The 13639-nt window shown below is 41.9% G+C and overlaps 1 protein-coding gene across 4 annotated transcripts in view; it reads left to right on the forward strand.

Moving 5' to 3' along the window:
• Nucleotides 1-9459: 9459 nt before the first annotated feature.
• Nucleotides 9460-13639, forward strand: part of LOC106579398 (double C2-like domain-containing protein alpha) — an 87038-nt gene continuing 82858 nt past the window's right edge. For all 4 annotated transcript variants that reach the window (XM_014159246.2, XM_014159249.2, XM_014159248.2 and 1 more), the window contains exon 1: nt 9460-10023. The gene's annotated coding sequence lies outside the window, so the exon portion shown is untranslated. The remainder of the gene's footprint in view (nt 10024-13639) is intronic.

The raw sequence follows: 13639 nt of genomic DNA on the forward strand, positions 1-13639 counted from the left end.
CACCCACGTCCCCACCCCCACCAGGCCACTGCAGTCATGATACAGATGGTATTATAAGTTCAACGGTTGCCTAGCAACTGAGTTGAGATTTGCAAGTAGGACCATACACAGTAGAGAATTAACAGTGTTTAGAGTTGTGTTTGGGTGGGGTGGGATTGTGTATGTGCATAACAATACCTCAGTCTTAAGTTCTGTTCTATACATTGTAGCTTCTGTTCCCCAAGTATTATTCTTCAGTTCCCCATGCATTAGCCTATAGTTTGTTCATTTGTTACACTTACTTCCACTTTTTCGGAGTTTGGGGGGAAATAGTGCTTCTAACGAAAATATTACATGAAAGCTATTTCAAGTCCATAAAAGTGCAATGTCACTCTTGACCTATGATAATGTTTAATATATCCTCTTTCTCCTCCTCTTTCCCATTCGCTATCTCTCTCCGCTCTCTCTCTCTTTCTCCCTCTCTCTTTATTTTCTCTCTCTAATTCATCATCACCGCTGAGGCAGACTTCCTGAGACTCTTCATGAGACTCTTTGTTTAATGAAGCAATCAATTAAACAGAAACTCTTCGAGGGCCATGTCACAATAACACCTAATCACTCTCTATTAATTTAGTTTTCTCCAATTGGGGCATAATTTCATGCACATTACACGGCATCCACCTTCATACTACTTTCCCTATTCTAAGGGCTCTATTCAAATAGATCCGCTTTAGCCGACATCCGCATAGCGGTTGTTTTGGCGGTGTCGGAGGTGGAACTGTGTTAGAGCTGTCAAATTCACAAGCAGCTTCTGGCATTATACCTAAAGCGGACATTGCCATTGGCTGCAAGGAGTCACATTACGAGAAATCCCATGCAGCCCTGTTTATAAGTTTGAACACTGGAATGTGAGATGTAATCTACACCTCCATTAGGCTGATAGAAATCCTCTTTTAAAAAAAAAATAATTTGCAATTTCGGCATAATTATTTCTATATAGTCACAACTGTCCCGTGAGATTTTTTTTTGTACCCCCAAACATTTTTGGGATTTTAGTTTTAGACCAAAAAAGACTAAAATAACCAGGAATTCAGCATAAAAAAGAAATCATTGAGGAAATCTGTTGCCAAGTATTCCCACAAATCAAAATCAAAAAATTGATGTGATCGTGTCTCAATGCTATCAAGGTATTAAATTATTGTCATTTTCCAATACAATCTCTTTTGGGCTTAGTTGTGGTCAATTTTGTATTTATTTTTATTATAAATGTTTTATTTCACCTTCATTTAACCAGGTAGGCCAGTTCAGAACAAGTTCTCATTTACAACCGCGACCTGGCCAAGATAAAGCAAAGCAGTGCGACACAAACAACAACACAGAGTTACACATGGAATAAAAAAACGTACAGTCAATAACACAATAGAAAAAACTATATACAGTGTGTGCAAATGAGGTAAGATTAGGGAGGTAAGGCAATAAATAGGCCGTAGTGGCGAAGTAATTACAATTTAGCAATTAAACACTGGAGTGATAGATGTGCAGAAGATGAATGTGCAAGTAGAGATACTGGGGTGCAAAGGAGCAAAAAATATATATATACTGCTCAAAAAAATAAAGGGAACACTTAAACAACACATCCTAGATCTGAATGAAAGAAATAATCTTAATAAATACTTTTTTCTTTACATAGTTGAATGTGCTGACAACAAAATCACACAAAAATAATCAATGGAAATCCAATTTATCCACCCATGGAGGTCTGGATTTGGAGTCACACTCAAAATTAAAGTGGAAAACCACACTACAGGCTGATCCAACTTTGATGTAATGTCCTTAAAACAAGTCAAAATGAGGCTCAGTAGTGTGTGTGGCCTCCACGTGCCTGTATGACCTCCCTACAACGCCTGGGCATGCTCCTGATGAGGTGGCGGATGGTCTCCTGAGGGATCGCCTCCCAGACCTGGACTAAAGCATCCGCCAACTCCTGGACAGTCTGTGGTGCAACGTGGCGTTGGTGGATGGAGCGAGACATGATGTCCCAGATGTGCTCAATTGGATTCAGGTCTGGGGAACGGGCGGGCCAGTCCATAGCATCAATGCCTTCCTCTTGCAGGAACTGCTGACACACTCCAGCCACATGAGGTCTAGCATTGTCTTGCATTAGGAGGAACCCAGGGCCAACCGCACCAGCATATGGTCTCACAAGGGGTCTGAGGATCTCATCTCGGTACCTAATGGCAGTCAGGCTACCTCTGGCGAGCACATGGAGGGCTGTGCGGCCCCCCAAAGAAATGTCACCCCACACCATGACTGACCCACTGCCAAACCGGTCATGCTGGAGGATGTTGCAGGCAGCACGTCACGTCTGTCACGTGCTCAGTGTGAACCTGCTTCATCTGTGAAGAGCACAGGGCGCCAGTGGCGAATTTGCCAATCTTGGTGTTCTCTGGCAAATGCCAAACGTCCTGCACGGTGTTGGGCTGTAAGCACAACCCCCACCTGTGGACGTCGGGCCCTCATACCATCCTCATGGAGTCTGTTTCTGACCGTTTGAGCAGACACATGCACATTTGTGGCCTGCTGGAGGTCATTTTGCAGGGCTCTGGCAGTGCTTCTCCTGCTCCTCCTTGCACAAAGGCGGAGGTAGCGGTCCTGCTGCTGGGTTGTTGCCCTCCTACGGCCTCCTCCACGTCTCCTGATGTACTGGCCTGTCTCCTAGTAGCGCCTCCATGCTCTGGACACTACGCTGACAGACACAGCAAACCTTCTTGCCACAGCTCGCATTGATGTGCCATCCTGGATGAGCTGCACTACCTGAGCCACTTGTGTGGGTTGTAGACTCCGTCTCATGCTACCACTACAGTGAAAGCATCGCCAGCATTCAAAAGTGACCAAAACATCAGCCAGGAAGCATAGGAACTGAGAAGTGGTCTATGGTCCCCACCTGCAGAACCACTCCTTTATTGGGGGTGTCTAGCTAATTGCCTATAATTTCCACCTGTTGTCTATTCCATTTGCACAACAGCATGTGCAATTTATTGTCAATCAGTGTTGCTTCCTAAGTGGACAGTTTGATTTCACAGAAGTGTGATTGACTTGGAGTTACATTGTGTTGTTTAAGTGTTCCCTTTATTTTTTTGAGCAGTGTATATACAATATGGGGATGAGGTAGTTGGATGGGCTATGTACAGGTGCAGTGATCTGTGAGCAGCTCTGACAGCTGATGCTTAAAGTTAGTGAGGGAGATATGAGTCTCCAGCTTCAGGGATTTTTGCAATTCGTTCCAGTCATTGGCAGCAGAAAACTGGAAGGAAAGGCGGCCAAAGGAGGAATAGGCTTTGGGGGTGACCAGTGAAATATACCTGCTGGAGCGCGTGCTTCGGGTGGGTGCTGCTATGATGACCAGTGAGCTGAGATAAGGCGGGGCTTTACCTAGCAAAGACTTATAGATGACCTGGAGCCAGTGTGTTTGGCGTCGAATATGAAGCGGGGGCCAGCCAACGAGAGCATACAGGTCGCAATGGTGGGTAGTATATGGGGCTTTGGTGACAAAACGGAGGGCACTGTGATAGACTGCATCCAGTTTGCTGAGTAGAGTGTTGGAGGCTATTTTATAAATGACATCGCCGAAGTCAAGGATCAGTAGGATAGTCAGTTTTGCGAGGGTATGTTTGGCAGCATGAGTGAAGGATGCTTTGTTTGCAAAATAGGAAGCCGATTCTAGATTTAATTTTGGATTGGAGATGCTTAATGTGAGTCTGGATGGAGAATTTACACTCTAACCAGACACCTAGGTATTTGTCAGAACCATCCAGAGTAGTGATGCTGGATGGGCGGGCAGATGCGGGCAGCGATCGGTTGAAGAGCATGCATTTAGTTTTACTTGCATTTAAGAGCAGTTGCAGGCCACGGAAGGAGAGTTGTATTTCATTGAAGCTCGTCTGGAGGTTAGTTAACAGTGTCCAAAGAAGGGCCAGAAGTATACAGAATGGCGTCATCTGCGTAGAGGTTTTTCAGAGAATCACCAGCAGCAAGAGCGACATCATTGATGTATACAGAGAAAAGAGTCGGTCCTAGAATTGAACCCTGTGGCGCACCCCCATGGAAACTGCCAGAGGTCCGGACAACAAGCCCTCTGATTTGACACACTGAACTCTGTCTGAGAAGTAGTTGGTGAACCAGTCATTTGAGAAACCAAGGCTGTTGAGTCTGCCGATAAGAATGTGGTGATTGACAGAGTCGAAAGCCTTGGCCAGGTCGATGAATACGGCTGCACAGTATTGTCTTTTATCAATGGCGGTTATGATATTGTTTAGGACCTTGAGCATGGCTGAGGTGCACCCATGACCAGCTCAGAAACCAGATTGCATAGCGGAGAAGGTTCGGTGGGATTTGAAATGGTCAGTGATCTGTTTGTTAACTTGGCTTTCGAAGACCTTACAAAGGCAGGGTAGGATTTATTTTTTATTTTTACTTTTATTTAACTAGGCAAGTCAGTTTAGAACAAATTCTTATTTTAAATGACGGCCTAGGAACAGTGGGTTAACTGCCTTGTTCAGGGGCAGAACGACAGGTTTGTACCATGTCAGCTCAGGGATTCGATCTTGCAACCTTTCGGTTACAAGTCCAACGCTCTAACCACAAGTCTGCCTCCCGCCCTGGCCTAGGTCTGTAATATTTTGGGTCTAGAGTGTCTCCCCTTTGAAGAGGTGGATGACCGCGGCAGCTTTCCAATCTTTAGGGATCTCAGAGGATACGGAAGAAAAGTTGAACAGGCTAATAATAGGGGTTGCAACAATTGTGGCGGATAATTTTAGAAAGAGAGGGTCCAGATTGTCTAGCCAGCTATCTGGATTTGGGTGAAGGAGAAATGGGGGAGGTTTGGGAAAGTTGCTGTGGGGGGTGCAGGGCTGTTGACCGGGGTAGGGGTATACAGGTGGAAAGTACATAGCCAGCCGTAGAAAAATGCTTATTGAAATTCTCAATTATCGTGGATTTATCGGTGGTGACCATGTTTCCTAGCCTCTGTGCAGTGGGCAGCTGGGAGGAGGTGCTCTTATTCTCCATGGACTTTACAGTGTCCCAGAACTTTTTGGAGTTTGTGCTACAGGATGCAAATTTCTTTTTGAAAAAGCTAGCCTTAGGTAACCTAACTGCCTGTGTATATTGGTTCCTAACTTCCCTGAAAAGTTGCATATCGCGGGGGCTATTCGATGTTAATTCAGTACGCCACAGGATGCTTTTGTGCTGGTCAAGGGCAGTCAGGTCTGGAGTGAACCAAGGGCTATATCTACTCCTGGTTCAGCATTTTTTGAATGGGGCATGCTTATTTCAGATTGTGAGGAAATCACTTTTAAGGAATAACCAGGCATCCTCTACTGACGGAATGAGGTCAATATCCTTCCAGGTCAGATCTCAAGATCCTTCCAGGGCAGATCTCAAGCAACTGCACACACAAACATGCTCTGGGCAGACTCATGTGAACGAGGGTAAGGCACTACAGAGAAGTGTGTTGCAGGCTGCCTGTCTCCAAGTGGCAACCAAGGACAGTGGGAATGGCGCTTTTGCCACTTGTCTATAGAATATACACTGAGTATACAAAACATTAAGAACAACCGCTCTTTCCATGACCAGGTGAATCCAGGTGAAAGCTATGATCCCTTATTGATGTCACTTGTTAAATCCACTTCAATTAGTGTATATAAAGGGGTGGAGACGGGTTAAAGAATGATTTTTAAGCCTTGAGACAATTGAGACATGGATTATGTATGTGTGCCATTCAGAGGGTGAATTGGCAAGACAAAAAATGTAAGTGACTTTGTGTCAAGAACTGCAATGCTGCTGTGTTTTTCACACTCAACAGTTTCCCATGTGTATCAAGAATGGTCCACTACCCAAAGGACATCAAGCCAACTTGACACAACTGTGGGAAGCTTTGGAGTCAACATGGGCCAGCATCCCTGTGGAACGCTTTCGACACCTTGTGGAGTCCATGCCCCGACAAATTGAGACTGTTCTGAGAGCAAAAGGTGGGGGGTGCAACTCAATATTAGGGAGGGGTTCTTAATGTTTGGTATTCTTAGTGTAAACTTCTTTTGGATCATTTTGCAGTGCATATTTTACATTTTAGTCATTTAGCAGATGCTCTTATCCAGAGCGACTTACAGGGTGAGTGCATACAGGGTGGCAGGTAGCCTAGTGGTTAGAGAGTTGGACTAGTAACCAAAAGGTTGCAAGATTGAATCCACGAGCTGACAAGGTAAAAATCTGTCGTTCTGCCCCTGAACAAAGCAGTTAACCCACTCTTCCTAGGCCGTCATTGAAAATAAGAATATGTTCTTAACTGACTTGCCTAGTTAAATGAAGGTAAAATAAAAAAAATACATTTTCATACTGGTCCCCATGGAACCCACAACCCAAGCACCATGCTCTACCAACTGAGCCACACAAGATCACTAAAAGCTCACCAAGGCCATTTTGTTTTTTGTGTGAAATTATTGTTTTCTTCTTCAAGATGTCAAGACCATTATGAGTCGGAATATCTTATATAAAAATTGACAGTCTTTTTGGGATCATGGATCTAGCCTATTACCTTTCATTTGTACATTAATTATGTTATTTTAATATGATCTATTCTAGTGTTTGGGGTTGTTCTCTCACAGTATCATACACCAATGTTGGTATTCGTCTAGTTTGAGGGCCAGTCTGTTTGTGATATCATGCTAACTTCTTGTCATGCAAAACATGGCTTAACAATGAGCAATGGAGTTGGCAAGAGCACAAACAGACCTGGGACCAGGCTAGTATTTGTCTTAATATCATTAATAGACTATACCGTAAGTCACACAACAGCCTCTCCTTTATTTCAGGCAGGATCTAAGTTAATACCCGTAATGATGCCAACGTTTCCGTCTGTCACTTCTGTCAGCTAGTGAATCACCCAATACTCCAGGGTGGATCTGGATCACAGAATATGTACTGGAGAGGATGTCTGCTCCCCCAATAGCACCCTATTCTTTATAAAGTGCAGCTCTTTTGACCAGTACTTTGGTCAAAAGTAGTCTACTATATAGGAAATAGGGTGCCATTTGGGATGCAGTCGATGTACCAGAGAGATTATTTTACAAGAGCCTTCTTATATTTCACTCCTCCGTACATGATCTTACTCTCAGGAAAATTGCAACAGGAAAACGAAAGAAACAAACCTTCCCTTCTAAGTCCACAAGTCTCTGCGATCATCGTCTGTGATTTTATTAGGGGTTCACCGCGAAGCTGTGAAATCTATTGTTATTGTTTGAATTATTAATAATAATAAAAAAAGATTTACATGGTCAAATAACCTAAGCATAGATTGGTAAAATGTTTTCTAATTTGGCACTCAGAAACTAGAGGACATGAGTAACTTGGTCAAAACGAATGGCACCGATGGGCTTATAGGGGGTGCTATTATAAGCAGTCTCACTTACACCCTCATATCGTCAACCCATTTGACCTACTTTGTATGTAGGTGTCTTTCCTCATGCTGAACAAATTTCCCTCAAGGACCCATAAGGTCCGTCAGCATAGATTTTCCTCAATCTTATTTTTATTTTTTTACAATCTTTGAAAATCTTCTCATGAACCATATGTCCAAATAACACCAACTAAGGGATTGGATAAGGGATAGCTGAGTTATTGATCAATCAGGAAATCAGAATTTATGTGTCCATTTAAATCCTTTGTAAATCCACTCCATAATGGCCTATGAACTTGAAACTTTTTAGGGTCATCAAAGACATTACCAGGATGAACCATGTTACGTTTGGCATTGATATCTTAACAAATAGAGAAACTATTAACATTTACTTTTTTTACTATGCAACGCTAATGCTTAAAATAACCATTAAAAAAATCTAAAAGTCAGATTCACTCCAAATGTGGTCTTTGGACTCATCACAATAGTCCCTAAAGAGTTTGAGAAAATAACATTGATGCATTCAAAGATGCCAACACTATGCCAGTAGATTCATAATAGCGCATATACTAATATGCAAACATTTTCCCAAAAAATACTTAAAAAATCTTCTTCTCATGAACCAAATGACACCAAATTACATGTACATGTTTTACTTTAGTTTGAGAAAAGCTAAGAAATTTTACATGTCAATTTAAATCACTGTAAATCCACTCCATTGTGGCGTTTTAACTCAAAACTTGTAATCACTATCATGGACGTCCCTAAGATGAACCAAACTGAATTCCTACATGATAGAGTGGTTGCTTTGTTATCCAAATGATCTTATGTCCTTTCTGTCATACTGTGAAACCTGATCATTGCTGCTCACAGCTATATATATTTTTTTCCTTTCAGCATCCATCATCAATCACTCTATTCCAGAGAGTCTTGGGATCCTTTAATCGATATTGCTGTATTTCTCATATATAGTCTTCTACTCACTTTGAGGTAAAATATTTGTCAGATTGAAACACCTGGTTTGTTATTATGCCAGCCCAATCTTTTAAAAAAAATACAGAACTAGGCATGTACAGTTCTATAATCCATATAATCCACAAGCATATGCAATATTCCTAGGAGTCGATCAATCGTTTGTAGACTTGGATGGATGGTCATTTTCTTCTAATGTCAACATAGCCAAGCATGACATAATTGCTGTGGAGATACTGGGTAATTACTTTCATGCTGATAGTGGACCACGTGCATTTTTTACGAGGGGATTTTCACTGTTCATCAACACTAGTGGATGTAAAGAGAAGAAAATAGCAGCTTTGGGAAAGTGAGATATGAGTGAGGGAAAGAGTAGCGGATTAGAAAAGGTTAGAATGATTGAACACTCTTTTTTGAGAGTTTACGGGTATGTGTGTGCGTGCGGTGTCTGCGTGCATGCATGCATACTTGTGTGCGTGTGCCTGAAAAAGAATGTGACTGTGAATTCATATGCATTTGAGTGGAAGGGGGAAAGAATAGAAAGACATGAACAGAAAGAGACTGACTCTGTGCCAGCTAGTCCTAAAAATGGCCAGCTAGTCCTCATTGCTATACTACAATGAAACTTTGACATTATTTGTGCTGCTCTGTGATGGATGAATAGATTTAGAGAGTGGAGGCCAGGGATTGGGTTGTGAGAGCCACAGAGAGAAGGGGATAGGGAGGGAGGGAAAGAGAGAGAGACAGACTGAGAGAGAGGGAAAGACAAGGAGGGAGGGAGTGAGGGATAACAACAGGAAGACCCATAAGCAACACCAATTATGACCCTTTACCAAGAGGAGAGAAGGGGAAACAGCATGTCTGCCTGTGTCTATCACTGCCTGAAGTACAATTAGTTTAATTATATGGAGAGGAAGAGTGAGTGTGTGAGAGAGGGAGAGAGAAAGAGGGGCAGACAGAGACTGAGGGGTGGGGGGGTTGACTGAGAGGGGGGAGTGGAGTGTAGAGACAGAGAGAGACTGGGAGGGGGAGAAGGAGGGGAAGAAACAGACATACTGAGAGGAGAGAGAGACAGAAAGGGAGACTGGGAGAGAGGTGGATAGAGAGGCGAGTGATATACTGGCACAGTCTGTACTGCATTGCATTGGCACTGGCTTGGAAAGCAAACAGAACAGAAAAGAGAGAAAGAGTTTTTCTGGTGATCCTGGAACAACTGCAACACTGCACTGAAGGAGGAGGGAGGGCAAGTGGGAGGAGAGAAAGAGAATGAGGGAGAGAAAGGAAAGACAGAAATAGTCACACACAGAAGCGCAAAACAGACTGTCAAGGAATATCTGTCAAGGAATAATTTTCCTTCCCGTTGACTCACTCTATAATCTTCCTCCTCCAGCATGCCTTTGTTCTTCCTTCTCTTTTTTATCTCAACTTGAACTATTCATGCATTACATTTTGAATGCATCTTTCTCCTCTCCCTGACTTTCTCTCACTATCTCTCTTTCTCCATCTCTCTCTCTCTGTCTTCCTCCCTCCCTTCTCCTCACCACCTGTTAGTCTTGATTCTCTCTTCACCGGAATTTCCAGTTTTTTGGGGGGAGTTTCACACTCACGCTATTACTAAGGTAAGTCCATACTTTTATATCAGTACTTTTTTATCAGTAGATATTGCATTTTGATCTATTTCTAAGCTCTCTTTTGTGATTGCAATGTTTTTTATCTTGATCTTTTGTTTATTCTATCACTCTGCTTATTTTACTGTCCACATTCACTCGTTCCCTGCATTGTCACATCCCCTCTACTCCTCTCTTTTTTCTCATTATCAGTAGGTCTAATGTGCAGTTTGTCAGTATTAGCTGTTTGAGCTGTCAGTGTCTCCTCACTCAATGTAGTCATCAGTATGTCCGTTCACTTCATGTGACATTTACTCTCAAAGATTGTCACCTGTGCTACACTGTGAAACGAATACAAGAAAAACAATGCGTAGCCAAGTTGTAGGGTGTACCCACCCACGCACACATGCACGTACGTACAGAACACATATACACGTACACACACGTACACACTTTAAGTTTGATTTATTTAACTCTCTCGCTCACACACAACTAGAGACTTGATGCTGTATCTCGCCCTCACACATATGCACATTTTTCGTTTTTTTTTTTTTTTGTATCTCCCTCTAACACACATGCAACCCCTACCCCAGCTCCAATCCTGAAACAAACACACACAAAAGCACACACACACTGGAAATAATTTGACTCTAATTGACAAGCGCTCACTGTGGTACTAGGAGGCTGAGGGAAACACAGACTGTTAGGTTCTAATGAGTAGAGCGCACTGCACAATAATGTCTGTCTCCACGGTGTTATTTAAAGGTGAAAAGAGACTGCCGAGGGCCTATTTGTGTTCTATGAAGGACTGGAAAGAAAGTAACACAACACAGGTTGGGGAAAGAAACGCCAAAAAGACTGACAGAGATAATGAGAAAGATAAAGACAGGAAGATGCAAGACAAAGGGTTGATGGATAGAGAGCGGAAACGGGGGTGAGAGGATGAAAAGAGGAAGTCGTGGGAGCGACCATGCATATGATATGAGTCTAATTCAAAGTGAAAGAGCTAACTGAAGAAGGGAGAGGCAGGGTTGAGTTGGAAGGGGGACTCTTGTTGCTAAGAAGTTTTTCTGAGATGCTCTTGTCTGTCAGGGTTGATAAAGCCCTTTTTCAGGTCTCTAAATCTACAATTAGATGCCACCTCCATGCCAATAGGCTTTTTGGAAGGGTTGCCAGAAAAAAATCCTTAATTGAGAGCAACCAACAAATGTACACACCTGGAGTTTGCTAAACGCCTGGAGTTTGCTAAACGGCATTGGCACTTGGATTGGAACCGGTGCTATTGTCCGATGAGAAGAAAATAGAGCTCTTTGGTCATGCACACCAGTGGTGGGTTTGGCATCGAAAGAAAGATGCATATACAGAAAATGACCTTAATTGCAATAATGGCAATCATCCATTTTTATCACCAGTAACAAACAATTGGCTGCTAACAGCTGAGAACTTCTAGCTAACTGGCAAGCACAAAAACAGTCAACAACTTCGGGAGTAGAGAGACCCCCTATAAATTGTCAGATCGCCCTCTAGTTGCGAAAGTAAGTACCGCCGAAAATGCGGAGTCAAAGAAGAGAATACGTATTCTGTAAAGGAAACGTATATACAATACCAGTCAAAAGTTTGGTATTCTTTATTTTTACTATTTTCTACATTGAAGAATAATAGTAAAGACATCAAAACTATGAAATATCACATATGGAATCATGTAGTAATCAAAAAAGTGTTAAACAAATCAAACTATATTTTAGAGTTTAGATTTTTCAAAGTAGCCACCCTTTGCCTTGATGACTGCTTTGCACACATTTGGCATTCTCTCAACCAGATTCACGTGGAATACTTTAACAACAGTCTTGAAGTAGTTCCCATATATGCTGAGCACTTGTTGGCTGCTTTCCCTTCACTCTGCGGTCCAACTCATCCCAAACCATCTCAATTCGTTTGAGGTCGGGTGATTGTGGAGGCCAGGTCATCTGATACAGCACTCCATCACTCTCCTTCTTGGTCAATTAGCCCTTACACAGCCTGGAGGTGTGTTGGGTCATTGTCCTGTTGAAAAACAAATGATTGTTCCACTAAGCGCAAACCAGATGGGATGGCATATTGCTGCAGAATGCTATGATAGCCATGCTGGTTGAGTGTGCCTTGAATTACTACATAGTCCATGTCTTCACTATTATTTTACAATGTAGAAAATAATACAAATAAAGAAAAACCCTGGAATGAGTAGGTGTGTCCAAACTTGACAGGTACTGTGTATATTTTTTTTAGGCATGCTAAGACAAAAGAAACCTGAGACAGTGTGTAGATGATAACACAGTGCAGGAAATTAAGAAATTGATTAAAATGCTTGAAGTGAATGCTGGAATTAAACAACAAACTATGCAAATGGAAAAAAGCAGTGTGCATTAAGGAAATAGACAACTGGCTCAAATAGAAGCCTTCCTTGGAGGTTTGGAGATTTTTGCATTGCAAAAACAGTTTGAAAGATCCGCTGGGGGCAATATTTCGATTGGATGTTACATTTCAAGTACCCTCGTCACTATTTTCCAATCGGGTAGGGCACATTTTGTAGAAAGTCTCTCTCCGGGAAGATGTCAATTTATATTTAACTTTTCTCAGTTCAAAATTATGTAAATATAAAAAAAATATGTATTACTGTAAAACGACAATTAAACGCTGAGTCTCAAATAGCTGCCTTTCCTTTTTAATAGCTGGGCAACAGCACACGTCAGCAATTAAACAAACGCCTGTTTTAAATAAATGCCCAATCTAAATTAATTGTTTACAAGGTTATTATGAATTACCATGAATTGTTTAAGGTTTAACGTTTGATTTTTTTTGTACATGAAATAATTCAGTAATGACTTGAAAAAAATCATGGCAATCATCCATTTTTATCACCAGTAAAAAAAACTGCTAGCCATTGGCTGCTGACAGCTGAATACTGCTAACATGGCCCCAGATGAGCCAACTGATCGATGTCCCCCTAGATATGATGTGCATCATTACAATAGTCTTATCTCCAGCTGTTGTGACTCTTATGCATTAATGGATATTTGGCGAGTTCGGAACCCAGATGTCAAGCAATTTGCTTGGTTCAAACCCAATGGTCCCAGTAAATCAATAATTCATGATTGGCTCATTTCAAACAATTTAGCCACCTTCAGTTGAAGTCGGAAGTTTACATACACCTTAGCCAAATACATTTAAACTCAGTTTTTCACAATTCCTGACATTTAATCCTAATAAAATGTCCCTGTCTTAGGGCAGTTAGGATCACCACTTTATTTTAAGAATGTGAAATGTCAGAATAATAGTAGAGAGAATGATTTATTTCAGCTTTTATTTCTTTCATCACATTCCCAGTGGGTCAGAAATGTACATACTCTCAATTAGTATTTGGTAGTATTGCTTTTAAATTCTTTAACTTGGATCAAATGTTTCGGGTAGCCTTCCACAAGCTTCCCGCAATAAGTTGGGTGAATTTTGGCCCATTCCTCCTGACAGAGCTGTTGCTCGCATAAACTTTTTCAGTTCTGCCCAGAAATGTTCCATAGGATTGAGGTCAGGGCTTTGTGATGGCCACTCCAATACCTTGACTTTGTTGTCCTTAAGCCATTTTGCCACAACT

Source organism: Salmo salar, chromosome ssa19 (assembly GCF_905237065.1).
Source record: "Salmo salar chromosome ssa19, Ssal_v3.1, whole genome shotgun sequence".
NCBI lineage: Eukaryota > Metazoa > Chordata > Actinopteri > Salmoniformes > Salmonidae > Salmo > Salmo salar.